This window comes from Equus przewalskii, chromosome 28 (genome assembly GCF_037783145.1).
Source record: "Equus przewalskii isolate Varuska chromosome 28, EquPr2, whole genome shotgun sequence".
NCBI classification, from domain to species: domain Eukaryota; kingdom Metazoa; phylum Chordata; class Mammalia; order Perissodactyla; family Equidae; genus Equus; species Equus przewalskii.
The window spans coordinates 31192470-31210946 of NC_091858.1; the positions used below are offsets into that span (position 1 = coordinate 31192470).

Sequence of the window (18477 nt, forward strand, 5' to 3'; positions counted from 1 at the left end):
TCAGCTTGAGTTCCAGTCCTGGCTCTAGCCGACTGGCATTTCATGGATGGAATTTCATGGATTACTGTTCCATGGATGAAGGCAGAAGTTATGAGACTCCTGGGTCAGAGACAAAGGACTTTCTTACTCATGGCAAAGCATGCACTATTACACTTCTGTGGACCCTTGTATTGGAAGGAAGTAAAAAGTACCTTTCAGGTAATGTGACTATACTACTAAAACTGAAATTCCTGAAGCACAAGTTCTGCTTCTGAGGTTTAGTCCCGTGTCATATTGCAAGAATCAGTTATAAGTGTATGATATTCCAGGGGTGAGTGGAGAAGCAAAGGACTAGTGAGCTGGTATAAGATCTGTTAACAGAGGCTGAGAAAGTGATCTTACTGTGTGCCCTGATTTTACCACATAAGGCAGGCAAGACCCTGTTCCCCAACAGTGTTCTGAGGACAGTTGTGATTGAGGCAACAATCAGCATGTGAGATCTGTGTTATACATGAACTCTTTGGTTGTCTTTCTGCATTTGTTTTGCTCATTTATATAAGACATATTTCACTATAAATTATCATATTTAGCCGTTGATAATTTTTGTGAAAACTTTCCTGGCAAAAACCCCACGTGATTCCTGATGCCAAGAGATTCTTGACACAAAGATCCCTAGACGAAATCAGTGAATAGATCATGTCTTCCTTCGTTTCTCACAAAAAGATAAAGAAAAGGCAAAACTTTAGTCAATCTACAAACTACATTCCTTCACTTTCTATCTTCATTGAGCCTTTGATATAGATGTGGATGCAGAGAGGGGTGTACATGACACTTACACTTCCCTTTGGTTCGACAACTTAGAGTGAACTAGTAATTCTTCTTCCAAGCCTAGAATCAATGTTTTTAATGTAAGAATTTTTTCTTGTGTGTGTAACGTCTTTTTAAAGTTATTGAAAGGTTTGGGGAGAGAATTGCTGGAATAAAACATGTAGATGATAGAGATCTGGAATATAGCTGTACCAATTACCTTGATTCCTACAGAAGTAATTCTTGGTAAATCTTTTCTCTAAAGTTGAGTTTTCTAGCAACTTAACCTTAACATGTTACATGCACTCGTTGGGCTTGATTTTCTGATTATAAGGGAATAATTTAGTGTTGGGGAACTTATAATAGAGGCAGTACTCAGGCGTTAGGCAAGTATGGTAATTAAGAATGTGTGTCCATGCCAGCTATAGGACGTCAGTGGATATTCAAGGCAAGACTACGAGAGTACTAAGTTGGATAATCAAGCTGAACTTAGAGGCAGAGACCATGGCAGACTCTCAATCCTATCTAAGCTGGGGGCAAGAATGAGAAGGGAATATTGCAACTTGGGGGCACACATGGCTACTCAGAAGTCACTAAGGAGGCTCAAGGAGCAAAGCTGTCATAGGTGGGCTCCCAGATCCCAACTAGGGATCTTTGGCTAACTATGCTGAACTCCAGAGCATGGGGGTCTGATGCTGTTGATAATCTTGCTTACTGCCATCAGGATTGACTAAACAGCTACAGACTGAACCTATAGCTCATAGGGAAGAGGAGGGGTCATATATCACAGCCATAATGAGCTGAGAAACAGAGGACAGAGGGAGAAGATATGGGGAGTGAGAGTGGCTGACATTAAATGCCTATTTTTATTTCTGTTTTAAAACAAAATATCGATAATTATATGAAGTGAGTGAATCAAATATTGAAACTTTTTTTAATAGGGTAATTACAAATCTAAAAGTTACTCTCATACAAATAAAAAAAGTCAGTTGTTTTTAACTCTCAATTATTCTATGGACTTTACCAAATTCTTAAAATTTCTTTTCAATCTATTTGTATGTATAATATTTAAGTTACTCTATAATCATATGATGAGTACTAAGTGCAAATGACTATTTTTAAAAATTTCAAAATCAAATAATTTCCAATTATTGAACCATTCCAACTATTCATTCTGTAAACAAAGAGCAGCCTGTAGTATAGATCTTTTCCCACTGAATAAATGCACATTGCTACTTGCTTTATATAAAGTATCCATCATAACACCTAGAATAGTGAAGGGACTCAGTAAATGACAGCTGGTAGTATCGTTGTTGCTAAAAGTCAAACAGTTTTATCTAAAAAAATATTTTGAAAGTAAAGACTTAGACATGCTATCAATGTCATGCTTACACTTTTTTCCCCAAACTTTTATGTAGTAATCACATTTAGATAGAACATTGAGATAAATATTAATTAAAATTTAATGCCATAGGTAATAGGAAGAAACACCAAGTGTATGAATCAGAAAGAAGACTTTAAAAGTACATTTCAGAGTGGAATGTAAAAGACTTTAGAGGTTACCTGTAGATATGAACATATTAAGTTAATTATTTAAATTATTTTCTATTACCTGACGTAAAAGAATGGCAGAAAGGTTTGGGAGGTGGGGAAAAGAGTAGGAAAAAAGAAAACTTATCCAGAAACATGCCTAGGAGGAAAGCCATGTGTCTGAAGGCTGCATGTGCATAGGATGGCCTCTGCAGATCAGAAGTCAAGGTCTTGGCTGTTTGGGAAGACCTTGCTTCAACACTAATGTGACAGAAGAGGCTGTTCGAACTCGTCTGGTCCTGTTTCTGCACTCAGCACTCCTGGGATGCCCGAATGAAAGCCACAGCACAACCACAGAAGCTGCAGCTGTGACTGTCATCTGTGCTCTCAGCTCTGCCATCACTCCTTTTCAGACCAAGCTCTAGATAGAAGTGGTCCCATATTCAAATTTGAGGTCACACCAAAGCTACAAAACAGATGTCAGATATGGCTGAAATAATAAATAGTATATGACAAAAACCTGAAGAATAAAGGAGAGGGTGATTCCCCAAGCTGTCCTCCGCCATTGCTTCCCGTGACCGTGGCTCTGCCTCTGCGAGAAGCGATCTCTTTGAATGAGTGAGGCTTATTGTCTACATCATTTTTATGATAGCTACCATTTACTTACAAGCCTCCTGTGTGCCAAGCATCCTGTTCCATTTACTAGGTGTACAGTAGTGAACAAAACAGATCTAGTCTCAACTCTCATGGCCCATAGCCTAGTGCACGGATAGACTTCAAACAGGTAACAAATCGATGATTCAAAATCGTAATAAGTGCTGTGAAGGAGAAGAGATTGCTGAGGGCGATTATAACAGAGATTGTGCGCGTCGGGAGGCCTGTAAGGAATTCTATTAAGATATTTTCAACTACAGGAAAAAGAGACTGAACCAAAGTGGCTTAAACGATAAGGGCATCTTTTCTCCCAGAAAGTAGGTCATGTAGAGGTTAAAGCAGGCTTCTTGGTGGGTGGATGCAGCGGCTCAGTCTTGTCAGTAGGAGCTCGGGTTCTGTCTGCTCTGCTGTCCATAGTATCAGTTTCCTTTTAAGACTGGGTCTTTTTATGCTTATAAGTTGTCTCAAACAAAATGGAAATTTATTTTCCTCTCCCTTAAAGATGGCTGTGACTAGGATTACTTGCTTTCTTATTCATATCCAGCGTGAGAGGAAAGAGAAACAAGCTTATAGACTAAGTCTTTCCCTTTAGTCTAATTGAGCCAGCTTGGCAGAAACGCTGCTAGTTGTCCACCAACATCCATTGTCTTCAATTTTTAGCAGAACATGGAGCCACCTGGAATAAAGATTACATTTCTCAGATTTCCTTATAACTAGGTATGGCCTTAGCAATGGAATATAAATGGAAGGAATTTGTGTAATTTCTGAGATGTATCCTTACGGGGCGAGAATGCCTTTCCTTGTCCCTCTTCCCTTCCTGCTACTTGAATGGGAATAGGATGGCTGAACATCTGCAGCCGCATGTTGAAGATAACAAAGCAATATAGATCCTGAGTGCTTGACACCTGTGGCACCATACCAGCCCTTGATGACATCCCTCCTCACTTCTTTCAAATGAGGAGAAACAAATTTTTATTTTGTTCAGAGCACCAACTGAGAGTGTTCTCTGCCATCTGCAGCTCCCAGCTGATATACTCTCTTTAAGTCATTGTCCAGAGAAAGGAATGCCATATGCTGGCTGACTTATTCCAGTCAGCATTCCTCCCTCGATTGAGGATGTGGTTAGAGTTCCCAAGTTGCAGAGGTTACATGAGGGAAGGCTGGCCAATTAGGTGCAATTAGGAAGGAGGAAGCAGGGAAAAGTTGCTGAGTAACTGACCAACAGTGACCACTACAGGAGATTATTAGTTAACCAGGCAGAGAGAAAAGGGCTGAACAAGACAGAATAAAAGTATGTATTGAGTCTCTGAACAGGAATGAACTTGAATGTGGGTGTGTTCGAAGAACTGAAAGAAAGTATGAGAAATGAAGGAGGAAAATGATGTAAGACAGGGGTCAGATTATGTCAGACCTTATTGCAAAGCTCTACCCGTGTTTACCCAGAATGGTCCTGGTTTAACTATGTTGTGCTGGGAAAATTGTAGTAGTATTTCCTATCACTTTCAAAAATGCCCTGGTTTGGATCATAAACTCTCAACATGTTAAGGAGTTTAGACTTTATTCTAAATACAATGGGATGCAGTCTTTCTCCTCATTTACTCTTAGTGCAGACATCCGGCTTTTCTAGTTGTCTCACACTTTATCTTCTAGCTCTCCCTTGTTTATTTTCCTAGGCCAAGCTAGAAAATTCTTCCTGAATTGGCTCCCAAGGTCATCCAGCCTCAAAGAACAGATAAAAGCCCATTTCCATCCTTCTGAGCCATCTGACATTCCCTCCAAGGTTGCTTCTGTCTGCACTTCTAATCCAGCAACACGATCATTGTATAAACAATCTTGCCTGTTGTTATAAACCATATCTTTGTTTTAAATATTCTTGCTTATGGCACTTCTTTTCAAATCTTTTCTAGCTTATTTTGACTGATCTTGTAGCCATCCAGTCTGCCGAAAATTATTCTGCTGTCTGCTTTTTGACCTTGCACAGAATATTGTACCTTTCCTAGCCCTGTTTCCTTATTTGTAAAGTCGAGCTATTAACAACTGTTACCTCGTAGGGGCTGTATTAGTCCACTAGGGCCACCATAACAAAACATGACAGACTGGGGGATTTAAACAACAGAAATTTCTTTTCTCAGCATTCTGAAGGCTTTAAGTCCTAGATCAACATGCATTCAGGGTTGGTTTCTGGGGAGACCTCTCTTCCTGGCTTGTAGATGGTGCCTACTTGCTGTGTCCTCACATGGCCTTTTCCATGTATGCACACAGAAAGATGGAGAGAGAGAGAGAGAGAGCTCTCATGTCTCTTCCTCTTCTTATAAGGAGACCAGTCCTATGGGATTAAGGCCCCACCCCTATGACCTCACTTAACCTTACTACCTCTCTATAGGTCATATCGCCAAATAACAGTCACATTGGGGGTTAGGGCTTCGACATGAATTTTGGGAGAGAGATAATTCAGTCCATTATAGGAGTATTATGAGTAACAAATGAAATACTGCCTGGAAAGCACTTGGAATAGAGTTTTATATTTTACATTTTGATATATTTTAGGATATATTGAAATAAAGATAGATATTTCTATGTATTCTAAATTTGTATTGTAGTGCTCAATAAACCTTGTCCGCTACTATTATGGTTATTATTTTTTTCCCTAAGGCTTAACTTTTTCATTTCATCCCTGCCCTCCTCTTCAACTCAATCTGTATATCCAGGCTCTCAATCCTTGGGACAGTCATGTACCAAATGGACTTCAATGAGTCATTCTTCATCCAAATCAATGATTCTCAGGTGTAAAATTTGAAATTGCAGTTTACGCTGTCTACAAGAACACAAAAACTTGGAATATGAGTTAGGTGCTTTATTGTGACTGGGTAAAGTGGGGCAGTATTACATACAAGATTAATTGGGAAGAAAACAATATCTTTGACACAAGTCATACTAAGTATTATTTGAAAGAATCCAACATAGTGATAACACTCATGATTATTGTCATTATCTGTTGATTCAAAAAAGAAAAAGAGCTTAACTCCTAGTGACTTTGATATAGCTGACACAATTATGATATGCGCAATCTTACTATTTTGTTATCACCTATATTCCTCTTATTCATCGTCTCTAGGTTTAATATAGTAACTCCGCTTGTAATGTAGTCAAATGCTATTTTAATTCTCCATCAGGTACATTATAGATCCGCTCCAAATGCTCGACCAGGTATTCTTAGGCCCCCCGATGTAAAGTATCAGAGCCAAGATGTTCTGGAACAATGGTTCCCAAATGTTGCTTCATGAGTTGGCTGCAAAAGAATCATCTGAGATATTTGTTTAAATATCACTTTCTGGGCCCTACTGAATCAAATCTCTGAGGATGATGTCCTACTGACTTCTCAAAATTAGACTTGTTGCAACGATCCTGGCTTTGTAAGAACTAAAGCTCGTGAAAGCCACTATCTGTAGTTAGATGACACTCCACCAGATTTAGTCATTAACTGCTTATTTTCTGGAAACCTAAGAATTTCATGGAAAATAATTTGAATCCTGCCTATTATTGTGGTTTGTAGATAGAAAAAGGAAGATGCAGAAGGTGTTGATGAAAGTCATTATATAGCAAGGGAGAACAAGGAAGCTGATAGGCAAGAAGATATCACTTTAAGTGAAGGATTAGTGAGCAGAAGACACTACCACCGCTCCATCCCACTTTCTGAGGTAGGAGGAAGCTGAATGGATGGAAAGCCTTAATATTAACAAAAAATCACCTCCCCTCTTTCCCACGCCCTGCAGTGAGTGACTAATCCGATTGTCAAGTGTGGGGAGAAAAATCTGGACATGCACACCTCCGTTCTTTATTTTTTTTGAGGAAGATTAGCCCTGAGCTAATATCAACCACAAATCTTCCTCTTTTTGCTGAGGAAGATTGGCTCTGAGCTACCATCTATGCCCATCTTCCCTATTTTATATGTGGGATGTCTGCACAGCATTGCCTGATAAGCAGTGTGTTGGTCCAGGCCCAAGATCCAAACTGGCAAACCCTGGGCTGCTGAAGCAGAGAACATGAACGTAACCAGTACGCCATGGGGCTGGCCCCTCACCTCTGTTCTATGTTCTGTCTCTTAGGAGCTAGTTTCTTACCAAGAGGAGGCACTCTCTGCTGTTCCTCCAGGAGCAAGCTCTTCCCTATCTCACAGAGCAGTCTGATTCAGTCCAGAGCTGCCAGCAACTGGGTAGATAAATTCTCCTAATTCTTATAGTAAATGTAAGAGTCAAATGGATGGTATCCTTCAACCCAGCCTCTACTGGCAATAAAGGCTATATTTTGACTCCTGTCTTCTGTACTATTTGTCTTCGTCATTGGGAAGGGATAAAAGGTGTTATTTGTTGTCTTCCCTCAGGACTTCATCATTTTGTCACATTGGCCAGCATCACTGAGAAATAAGTTATAAGGAACAAAACCCAACATGGAGTCATCAAAACTTGGGCTTGAGACTACGACTTTCATGTGTGGACAGGGCATGTTGGCCTGTCATCAGGGCCAGGGCCACGATCCTTTTAGGGGTCCCAGAAAATGTTTTCGTTTCTTTAAAAATCTGAAGAAAAGAAATAGATATAATCCAACTTGGATTTGTCTTTATATCAATGCAGTTGTAAAGTATAATTTTTGATATTTTATAATAATTCTTTTTTATTTGATAGAAGGGCTCCCTGAAGACAAAGTGCCTAGGGCCCACAGAAAGCAGAATGCAGCCCCCCGATGGTCTCTAGAAGCTTTTATTAGACTGGTCAGCCATTTACAGTGATGCAGTCAGCTTTTAGCTGCTCTGACCTAAGTTCAGTCGGCTGTGTGGATGTTGACCCTGGTGGGTGCGTGTAGCTTAGGGCCTCTCTGTTCTCTTCACAGGTGAATGGCTGCTCCTAATGAAGGTAGAATTACAAGTGTGCAAGGCTCCGAGAAAACAGCCCTTGGAGAGCATCCTTCTGAAGCAAAGGCAGAAAGACGTCTGCAAAGGTGCAGTCTCGAGGTAGAGGCTGCCACAGCTTGCCCTAGAGGTACACTTGACGTACATCTGCAGAGTGTGGGGCCTCAGCGGATGCTGCTGTGACAAGAGCTGGAAGGAGGACTCCTCACAGAGAAATAGGTCTTTCTGTATACAGACCTTTTAGATATTAGAAGGCAGAATGTATCCGCTGCTTTTAGAATGCGGGACAGCTGATTGCTTTGCTCCCACAAAACACTAGTAAGGTTTTAGAATTAAAATCGGGATTCCTCAAATTCGACATTTAGGTGTAAGCTGGACTACAGAACAATAATATTGAATTCATGTGGCTTATCTATGGGATCAAATATAAAAATGCCCAGAGAATCAGTAGACAAACTTGAAAGTGACAGTGGGCATGAAGACTAGAACCAAGCTGCTGATCAAGCCTGCACTACCTGGACTGAGGAAATGTGCCTGGGGTTTTAGAATTCAGAGTGGAGGAGAGAGAGTATCAGGAGAAATTTATACAGGCCACTCAGGGAACAGGCGTTCAAAATCCCCAAAGTAGCTTCCAGTTCGGGAATTTATTCAGAGTGATTTTCAAGTTGCAACAAATGTGGAAAACCTGATGAACACTTTCTCTCAGATACAAGTTTCTTGAACCTAAGCAATTCTACAAGAAGAGACAGTGGCAGCAGCCTCGGAGGCACAAGACTAAAAATGTCGCCTTACAAGATCCGGTGGAGGCCCTATTCCCTTAGAGAGCTCTCACACAAAGCTCAGATTGCCGGAAATGTGAGGGTCAAAAGGGAAATGGAAATTCAGATTTTTTACTGGACGGGAAGAAAAGTACCCTAAACAAGACCTGATCACTGGGACTGTCTCCACTGCAAATTTAATATCTTTTCAAAAAAGACTTCAGTGTCACAAGTGTCACTCTCTGAGAGAGGAAATAGTAAGTATGGGTGGGCTCTTCCTTCCAGATATAGTAAATTCATCGTACCAAATTAAGCTCTCGCTGAGAGATTTCTTCCGTGTAAGTTCACAGTTATGGATACTGTACAACTGGCATCTTTTGATAGGCCATCTGGTGAAGACAGAACCCAGATTTTTTTTTTTCACCTACTCTCCTATGCTCAGATACTACAGAGTTTCTGCCATGGCTTTTGGCAATATTAGTTCTGGGTTCTAGGAATGTAATTTTTCCTGGGATAATTTCCAGGAGCAGGTAATTGCTTTGTGTCCTTCGTTTGTTGGGTGTGGGGCTAGGGCTGTTGATAATCTTAGAAGTCCTACTATCTCCCTGAGCCTTCTAATAAGTGAGGAACAGCAGAGCCCTGGCATTGAGCTAACAGGGCTTCTGATGCCCTGAAGGTGTTACAGTCACTCGAGGGAGAATCTAGGCTGGAGCTGTTGCAGGAACTCCAACGCTCCCTAGTTCCTGAAAACAACTCTGACTGTGGCTGAGCAGAATAAGAAAATAATAAATTCATGCTTGGATCTTAATTTAGCTGAAGATTCTTTTGACTTTGAACTGGTAACTCACAAAAGCAAATCACTTTGATTTTGTACTTCTATCTCTTTACACGTGAACATGCTAACAGATTTATTCCCTTTTTAAACTTGTGAAGTTCAACAACATATTGAAAAAAGCACAAAACAAATGTATACCTTAAGAAATTATTATGAAGAGGTAACGTAGGTTCAAGAAAGGGCATTGCCCCCAGCATGTGCACACCTCCCTTGTCATACCCCCTGCCCCCCAAAAATACATAGTAATTTGGTAAATGCTGCCTAGCTGTTCTTCACTATACTTTTGCCACCTAAGTATGCATCCCTAAAAACAGTGGTTCAATTTTGCCTTTATGTGATCTTCATACAAATGAAATTGTATGGTACTTTTTGGGGGGTATAGGAATCATTTCCTCAAAGTTATGTTTGTGAGAGTCATACATGTGTATAGCTGTAGTTTGTTTTCATAATGAACTAAATGCCTGGGCCTGGTTCGCTGATGGTTTGGCTAAGCTGAAACCAGATGGGGTCCATTGAGCTCCCGCAGCCTTCAGCCTCAGTGTCCGCAATGCAGACCAGAAAACAAATGTGCTGTCTCCACTCGGTGGGTGGAATTCAATTTTATTCTCATAGCTCTGGCCAATACTCTCCTTGATGAGCCTTGCTAGATTTTTATGGATTCTTGGGCTCTTGCCAATGGCCTAGCTGTTTGGTCTACCACTTGGAAAACTGCAAACTGGCAAATTTAAGACACTCCTCTGTGAGGCCACAAACTGTGGAAACAAGCTGTGCTACTAAATGAACCATCTGGGTCACTCAGGTAGATGTCCGTGGTAAGGGCTCATTCTGATGAGACCAACTCAAGCTGCTGAGTCTGCACCACGCAGTTTTTAAACATTGCTGCCTGGATCCATCATCGCACTGAACATGGCAACACATCCACCATAACAGCTTGGGCAAAAGCGAATGATTCTGTTTTTGATGCGGAGACTAACACTGCATCAGATATGTGACTCCTGTCATTTGTCTCCGAGGACAGGAGGCAGTATGGCATGGGACGTGCCCCCACCCACTCCTGGCAGTTTGACTACATCAGAACTTTGACCCTCTCCTGGAGCCATAGATGATGCCTTACAACTATTAACAGGTTTTTTCTGTTTATGATATTTTCTGTTTTTCTAGTCCAATCATTTAACAACTGTCTCTTGAAACTAACCTGTGCCTTGTTTTTAGCTTTCTGGGCCATTTTCAGTTCCTCAATGGTGTGCTTTTTATCACAAAAACTACTCAACAACAGATGGACAGTCAAGGTATTCGATGAATCTTCCATGCTCTCTTCAATCCACAGGTGTCTGATACTGTTGAGCATTAGAACAGCTTCCTGAATGATAAACTAGGAAAGAAATTCTGTCTTTACCTCCCTCACCTCCTCCTCATCCACACACTTTAAGGCAGATTGGTCACTGAATGTGGCTGTCAGCAGAAAAGGAGCATCCCCTCTCATCTGCTTCCTCGGTAATGATAGAATGAAAGGATTGGGGAGTTACAGAGATTCATTTTGAAGGTTCAGGATTCTTCCCTGACCATTCCCAGGCATAATGCATCTTTCTTTGTCCCTAATAGCAAACCAGCCTGGTTAATACACCCTCCTGGTGGCAGCCCAACAAAAAGGGGCCCTTGGGGTTTCAAACTTAATTCTAGGTGTGCCACCTGGATGCATTTTTTTGAGTTGCGTGGTCCTAAATTGTGAGGATAATGATGACTGGTTGTGGACACTGCTTGCCATGTCCCACTACAATGGCCCACATAGGCTAAAGTTGAAGATGTAATGGGTCTCTGTGTTTTACAAAAATTCCCTTGTCCCTGTTGCGTCTGACCATTCTGAACAAAATGTCTGAGTGTGAGCAGAGGATGCTTGGGAAAAAGGTGAAGTTACAGCTATTGGAATGGAGTAAGACCATCTTGTGCCAGTGGAATGGGAACTACAACCTGGGCACATGAAGAGGAAGTACCTTAGACCCTGGGGTGTGCAGCAAGGGAGGAACATTAATGATCTTTGCCCTTCAGAACTGCCCTCAGAGCCTTCCTCGCAAAGTAAAAGTAAAAAGGCCCATTTCAGCTTTCCCAAACTGTTCACCGCACCTTCAGTTTATTGGACAGCTGGACCTAGTGTTCCCAGCCAAATGGTCATAACCACAATTTGATCACCATTCCCCTTAACTGTATTGAGAAGTCTATTGGAGACAGCCAGAGATGGCCTCGGCCCTGCACCTCCCCATCGGTACCTCTGGAAGTCTTCTGCACTTCCACTCCCATAGCCATCACTTAGTTTTTCCATAGGGTGGGTGAATGCTAGCAGTTGTAGTATGGACAAACCAGACAGATTTCACTGACTGCCCTCAGGCAGTCTCTTCAAAATTAAGGACTAGACTCAATTATCAAGCTAAGCTGGAAAATTTAAGATTTACCAGTCATTGCAAGGCCGTGTTTGAGGCACCTGAGTTCCCCTCCCCCCAAATAATGTAGGTATCACTTGGGGTGGTCCAACAATTGTAAACAATACTTTCTTTCCAGGGGCACCATGCACATCCTTGGGGTGGTACATCTTGTGTGGAAGCCAGGCATTAACTTGCTTCCATCCTGAAACCAAAGTGGCATGCGCCCGAGGAGTGATTTAGAAAACACCACCAGTAGATCAGGTGGCCCTCAGAAGACAGCAGATCTCTCTCCCAAAATGAGGCTACCTTTTGTTACTTGGAGTGGCTCCCTAGAGAGATAAGGGACTCATTATTTATGCATATTCTGAGGATAATTATCCCTACAATGAGAGAGTTATCCCTAATTTGGAAAAGAAGGTTCAAAATTTGTCCCTAACTTTAGCTAAAATAATCAATGAAATACATCAGTGCTGGAAGGCATGCACTGATGCTTTATAGGAATTGTTCAGCTGGTTGGGTCCAGGACTCTGGGGGAACAGTTGACATCAATACTGCAAGATTTTCCTCATCCTGCTGCTTGGAGTCTTGTTAGCTGTAGCCTTAATTACATGCTGGATGAGACAAATTAGATGGATTTGGTCCCAGCCTCTGTTGATCAGATTAGTCACGGTGGCTGACAGAGTGACATACTCGTGGGAAAATTAGCCAGAAGCCAAGATGGTGTACAAATGAGGGGTGAAGATGTTGGCACACAATTCTCCATGGGTGTCTTGTGTCTGTGCTCTTCTAGTAGGCAGAGGCACTTGCTGCCTTTTTTCTAGACTATCTTTTCAAGGACGTTTGTATAGCAGATAGCCTTGGGACATAGAGATCAATGTCTTTCTCTGGAGCAGAGGGCAGGTTTGTTTATTGCACAGTATAATAATGATAATGGTCTCCCTCCAGGACAAAGTTTAGGCAAGATTGCTGCCCATTACAAAAGATCTGGGTTCCTAAAGCTTGGAGTTCCTCAGCTGTGGCGCAAACCCACTGCATGTGCAGCATACAGCTGGTCCCCTCCACATTGCCCCGGAGGGATTGGGAGGCAAGAGGAATTGATGCAAACACTCTGCTCTTGCTACTTTTTGTGCCACGAATAATAAAGTCCTTTGACTTGAAATAAAGTGTTTGATCCAGGTGGCTCATGTGTTCTGTCAGCAGCCTGAAACTATAGCAGGCTAATTGATTACGTTGCAAGCAGGGTAAAATCTCAGATCCCTCACAGCGCTTGACAGGGAGGATTTTTGTTTATTTATTTATTTTAAGCATGCTTGGGAGTCATCGGGCTCTTAAATTTGTGGATTGATACCTTTCATTAATTTTGATAATCTTCCCAAATTTTGCGTCTGACTATTCCCTCTTTCCTCTCTTTCTAAGACCTTGATTAGACATGCACTAGATATTCTCACTGTATCTTCTATTCCTCTTGTTCTTTGTCTGTCTCTTTTATCCTGGTTAGTTTTCTTCTGACTTATCTTCAGGTGTACTAACTTTCTTTTAGTTATATCTAATCTGCTAATATACCTATCTGCTGAGTTAATTTCAGATATTGTGTTTTTCAGTTCTAGGATATCTATTATTTTATTTTTTGCTTTTTAGTTTTTCTTTTTGAGGAAGATTAACCCTGAGCTAACATCTGCTGCCAATCCTCCTCTTTTTGCTGAGGAAGACTGGCCCTGAGCTAACATGCCTGCCCATCTTCCTCTACTTTATATGTGGGACGCCTACCACAGCATGGCTTGCCAAGCAGTGCCATGTCCATACCCGGGATCCGAACCAGTGAACCCCGGGCCGCCGGAGTGGAACATGCAAACTTAACCCCTGTGCCACTGGGCCAGCCCCTTTATTTTTTGCTTTTAAATTGTGATGTCCTTTTTAAAGATTCCAGTTTCCTGCTGAGATGTTAAAATTTGGCTTCTGTCTCTATAAGCATAGTAAAATATTTGATATACATACTAATATACATTTTGTATATTTCTGGAAATTTCACTATCTGGAATACCTATGAGTCTCTTTCTGTTGTTTGTTGTTGTTTGTGCTGGTTCTCATTCTTGCTGATACATCTTTTCATGTGTTTCCTTATTTGTGAATGAGTGCTAGATATATTTCAAAAAATATGTATAGAAGTAATTTAAGGCCTATGATATTACCTTCTTCCAAAGGACTTTTTTTTGTTGTTGCTTTCTGGCAGGTGCCCATGGATAGTAGCAAACTTGAATCACTTTATCCAATTTCCAGGATTGAAATTTTCTAGACCGTATAGACTGTTGTCATTGGGAGGGGCTGGTTTATTTCTGGTCTGTTCTTACTCCTAGATTTCACCTCTTTTGGATATCAACTCAAGTGGTGAAGTGAGCACTTTACCGTGACCCTCAATCTTGGCAGGCCTTGTACTTCAACTTTCATTCCTTCTTTCCCCAAGAGCCCGTTAGAAGGATTGCTTAACCTCTCTGCCATCTCTTTGTGATAGTCAAAGCTTTTCATGTTCCTAGGGCACAAGTAGCCCCAAACCCTATGCCAGCCTCTCTGGATTTTCCTCTTGCCCTAAATTCTTGGCCTGATGATTTCTCACTTTCTTCCTAGCTTGTTGATACTGAGAACATGATTTTAATATTTCATCCAGAAATTTTTGTTGTCTTCAATGGGAAGTTTGTTCTGAATTAACTAGCCTGCCATACCAGAAGCCAGGATTTATTTATTTTGTCAGTTTAGTTTTTATTTTATTGCAGTGTAATTTACATTTATTTATTTGTTTGTTTTATTTATTTTTTTTGAGGAAGAGTAGCCCTGAGCTAACATCTGCCACCAATCCTCTTTCTTTTTGCTGAGGAAGACTGGCCCTGAGCTAACATCTATGCCCATCTTCCTCTAGTTTATATGTGGGATGCCTGCCACAGCATGGCTTGATAAGCAGTGACATGTCTGCACCCGGGATCTGAACCAGCAAACCTCGGGCTGCCGAAGCGGAACATGCAAACTTAACCACTACACCACTAGGCTGGCCCCAAGTGTAATTTACATTTAGTAAAATGCACAGATCATAAATATACAGTTGATGAGAGCTTTTTTTCTTCAAATATATATTCCATGTTACCATCACCCAAATAAAGATAGCTAATATTCCCATCTTCCTGGAAAGTTATCCCATTCTTCTTTCTGGTCAATCCTTCTGCCCCACCCCAACCCTAGAAATCAGTCTTTTAATTTATATCACTAGATATTTATATTGTTGATCTTAAACTTCATATAAAAGAAATCATAAACTATGTACTATTTTGCTCAACATACGTTTTTCACATTCATCTATGTCTTGCACATATCAATGGCTTAATCCTTTTATTGTTCAACTATATTAACTTATATAAATATAACATAATTTGTTTATCCATTTCCTATTAATGGACATTTGGAATATTTCCAGTTTGGGGTCATATGAATATAACCATTATGAACATTTTCAGGATTCATCCTTTAAATTTTAATTTCTTGTGGGAAATGAGAGGGCATTCATATTTAAATCTAAAGTGTGTCTATGTTATTCCAGATTCTTGAATCACACCAAGCTACATCTTCCAACTTAATCGCCGTCAGTTTGTTTTAGTTGCCATATTTTTTGTTATTTTTAAATTTATTTAATAAATTCTTAAAAAGCACTTAGTATGTGCTAGACACTGTTCCAAATACCTTTAAACAGTAACTTATAATAATCTTGACAACCTATTGAAGTAGTTATTATCAGTATTCACAGTTTACCGATGAAGAAATGGAAGCACAGAAAGGTTAGTTAACTTGCTGGAGGTCACAGAACTAACAAGTAGGAGGGTCGGGATTCAAATCCAGAGTCTGGCTCCGGTGGCAGTGATGCCTGTTCGAGAAAATGTTCATATCTGAGCAGAGAATACCCACAACATACCCTCAGATGACCTGAGAATAAATAATTAGGCCCGTTAAATATGCTGCAGCAGCTCTTTATAGTAAACCATTGTACAAAAAGTGGGTAAATATGAAATATTAAATGTGCTGCTTTGAATAGCAGGATTGTTAAACAGAAGAGACTTGCCACAAATCAAAGATGGAGAAAAGACACAATTTAAATACCTATTGACCCAAGTTAATTCTTCACTCATGTTCACTCACTTATTCAGCGAGTGATCTTGCACTTTCTCTGTGTGAGTTGCCAAATCCATGTGACAAATACGTGAGGGGATGAAGGGCACCATTATATTGCCAGTCCCTCAGTGTTGTTGTGGAGTCTGCTTTCCCTTGCCATTTGCAAAAAATTCTTATCTTGGTTTTCTGGACCTCAATGTCGTGCATATTGATCTTCGTCTTTGCAAAATATTTAGAACCCACTACTGCCTCTGGTGATACTATAGACTAAGGCCAGGTGAGGGAGCTCCCCAAAGAACTCTATGTAGAAAGCTTGACCAGGCCAAGCTAGGAGGCAGTTACCATGAAAAAATGAAGCCTGAATGTAACTGTAAGGACAAATTGAGCCTTGAGAATGGTTCATGCACCAAGTGAGCAAGACAAGAGAGAATATGAAATGCTGAACTGACGCTGAGGTTGACAGTCAAGTGAATGCTTCTCTTGACTTTTTGTTGATTTTACATTCTGGGCTTTAGACAAAGAAAAGAGCAAAACAAATTGCATAATTGAGGGAAAATCTGTTGTTAAAGATGCATATTTTATTTGTTCCAAGTACAGACGGAGTCACCTGATGCTGAGTTTAACACCGTGAGAACCAGGGCCTTATCTGCCTTGATCAGTGCTGCTCCCAGCCCAGTGCCCAGCAGGGCCTGGCGCACAGTACGCGCCCAAGAAGTATGTGCCAAACCAGCAGCCACATCTTCCCTTGCAAAGCAGAGGAGTAGGTGGGAGTTATTTAGTGGTGGTAAGTTGGAGTTTGAGTTATTACTGGAGGGCGAGATTGTTTATTTTAGAAAGGGCGATAAAATCAGGGGCTCACAAATTGAGGGGTTGCCTTTAAAAGGAAATTAAGCAAAATGCAGGTGCAATTATACAGCCTTACAAGTCTGTGATGGAACAACTATCGTGTTTTGTAGGAAGGAGAACAGGCCTGGAGGGTTAAGGGACTTGCCCAAGTTCCTCCAGCTCATAACTAGCAACTGGGGCTTCTAAACTGGGGCTTCTGAAGGCCTCGCCCTAGCACTTTCTGCTGCCTTACCCAGTTTATCCTGGGACATGCATGCCAGCTGCTAGCTGCTCCTCAGAGGAAATGCCCAGGCTTTCAGATGGCCGTACAGCTTCCACTGTCTTCTTTCCTCTGCTTGTGCAGCTTTAATTCACAGGCTGCTGTAGGGTAAGAGTAATATATAACAAAATATATTTTGCTGTTGCCATTCTTATTATCATGGTCATTATCACATCTTCAGGTAAGGCTGTGCAGTTCCAGAACCTTAGTTTCTTAAACCGGGAACCACTAGAATTCCAGTGGAGAGCAGCTTTATTTTTATTCAGGTCTTTTATTTTTCAAACTCTCAAAATATGTGGAGCTACCAGCTTTCAGTCAAGTTTTCCTGGACCGCACATATATGACTAGAAGCTGTTTAACCTAAGGCAGCCTCTAGTTAGGGCTGACCACAACATGTGATGTTTACTGTGACTCAATTTTTAGCATAGAGGCTGTTCTGAGTTTTGGAAAAAGTCTGCGACTTTTGCCAGTGAACCTAGATGAAATATAAATTAATGACAACTTTGTGGATGATATTTTATTTTTCTTATGGATTATCGTAACACTAGCAGAAGTTACTCTTTTTTTCCATTCTACTGGAAGCACAGCTAGAGGCCAAACACAAGAATTGACTCCCACGTAGTACAGTCAAACAGAATAGAATCGTCTCACCCAGACTTACCCCAGCTGACAATATAAACAACAATTATAGCGATGGTTATAATCTCTATGGAGTTCATCCTTCATCAATAGTTAAAGACATCTCATAGGAACCTGAGCCATCAGTACCTATAGTGCTGCTGTGAATACATTAATTATTTATGACAGAAACATTGCATCACAATGGCTAAGTCTATATTAGGTGTTGAGACAACATGCTTTGGTTCACCTTTGTGAAGTGTCTATTTCCATTCCAGTTAAACAGAACCTACAGGATCTACTGAATGGAGAGAAGGCTAAATTCAGTTATTAATTCCCTTTGAGGATTTGAACTTAAAGTGTAAACATTTCTGTTTTTATTTCAAATTCCTCTGTATTCTAAACATGTACGGCTCCAGTGCATTCTAAACATCTAAGAGCTTCATTTGCCTTTATTTTTTTCTCATGAGATTTCACAGAATTGAAAAATGAGGGTTATCTTTTCAATGGTGTTGTAATCCCAACAGTGAGCTATTATCCTGCCAATAACAACTTGCATAATCTTTTTCCTTTCGTTTTATCAGCTACCACTGACCTTCAGGTTTATGAGCAAATGCCTTTTCTCAGTTGGCTTTCATAAATACTCCTCAAAAGCCCGGCTCCAGGGTTGGGAAGATGCCTGCCACTGTACTGAACATGAGCAACCTTGCTGTTGGAAT

The 18477-nt window shown here is 40.8% G+C and overlaps 1 protein-coding gene and 2 long non-coding RNA genes across 3 annotated transcripts in view; 2 read left to right on the forward strand and 1 right to left on the reverse strand.

Annotated features, from left to right (window-relative positions):
- Positions 1 to 1633: 1633 nt before the first annotated feature.
- On the reverse strand, positions 1634 to 17945 carry LOC139080087 (uncharacterized). The gene is made up of 3 exons (XR_011534247.1): positions 17802 to 17945; positions 17114 to 17241; positions 1634 to 3646 (listed from the first exon to the last, which is right to left on the reverse strand). It is a non-coding gene; the product is annotated as an uncharacterized lncRNA (long non-coding RNA).
- Positions 8764 to 10816, forward strand: LOC139080088 (uncharacterized). Its single transcript, XR_011534248.1, has 3 exons — positions 8764 to 8891; positions 10483 to 10595; positions 10682 to 10816. It is a non-coding gene; the product is annotated as an uncharacterized lncRNA (long non-coding RNA).
- The window catches only part of ASB5 (ankyrin repeat and SOCS box containing 5), a 57188-nt gene continuing 55419 nt past the window's right edge, over positions 16709 to 18477 (forward strand). Inside the window, exon 1 of the mRNA XM_070598366.1 lies at positions 16709 to 16819. The gene's annotated coding sequence lies outside the window, so the exon portion shown is untranslated. The remainder of the gene's footprint in view (positions 16820 to 18477) is intronic.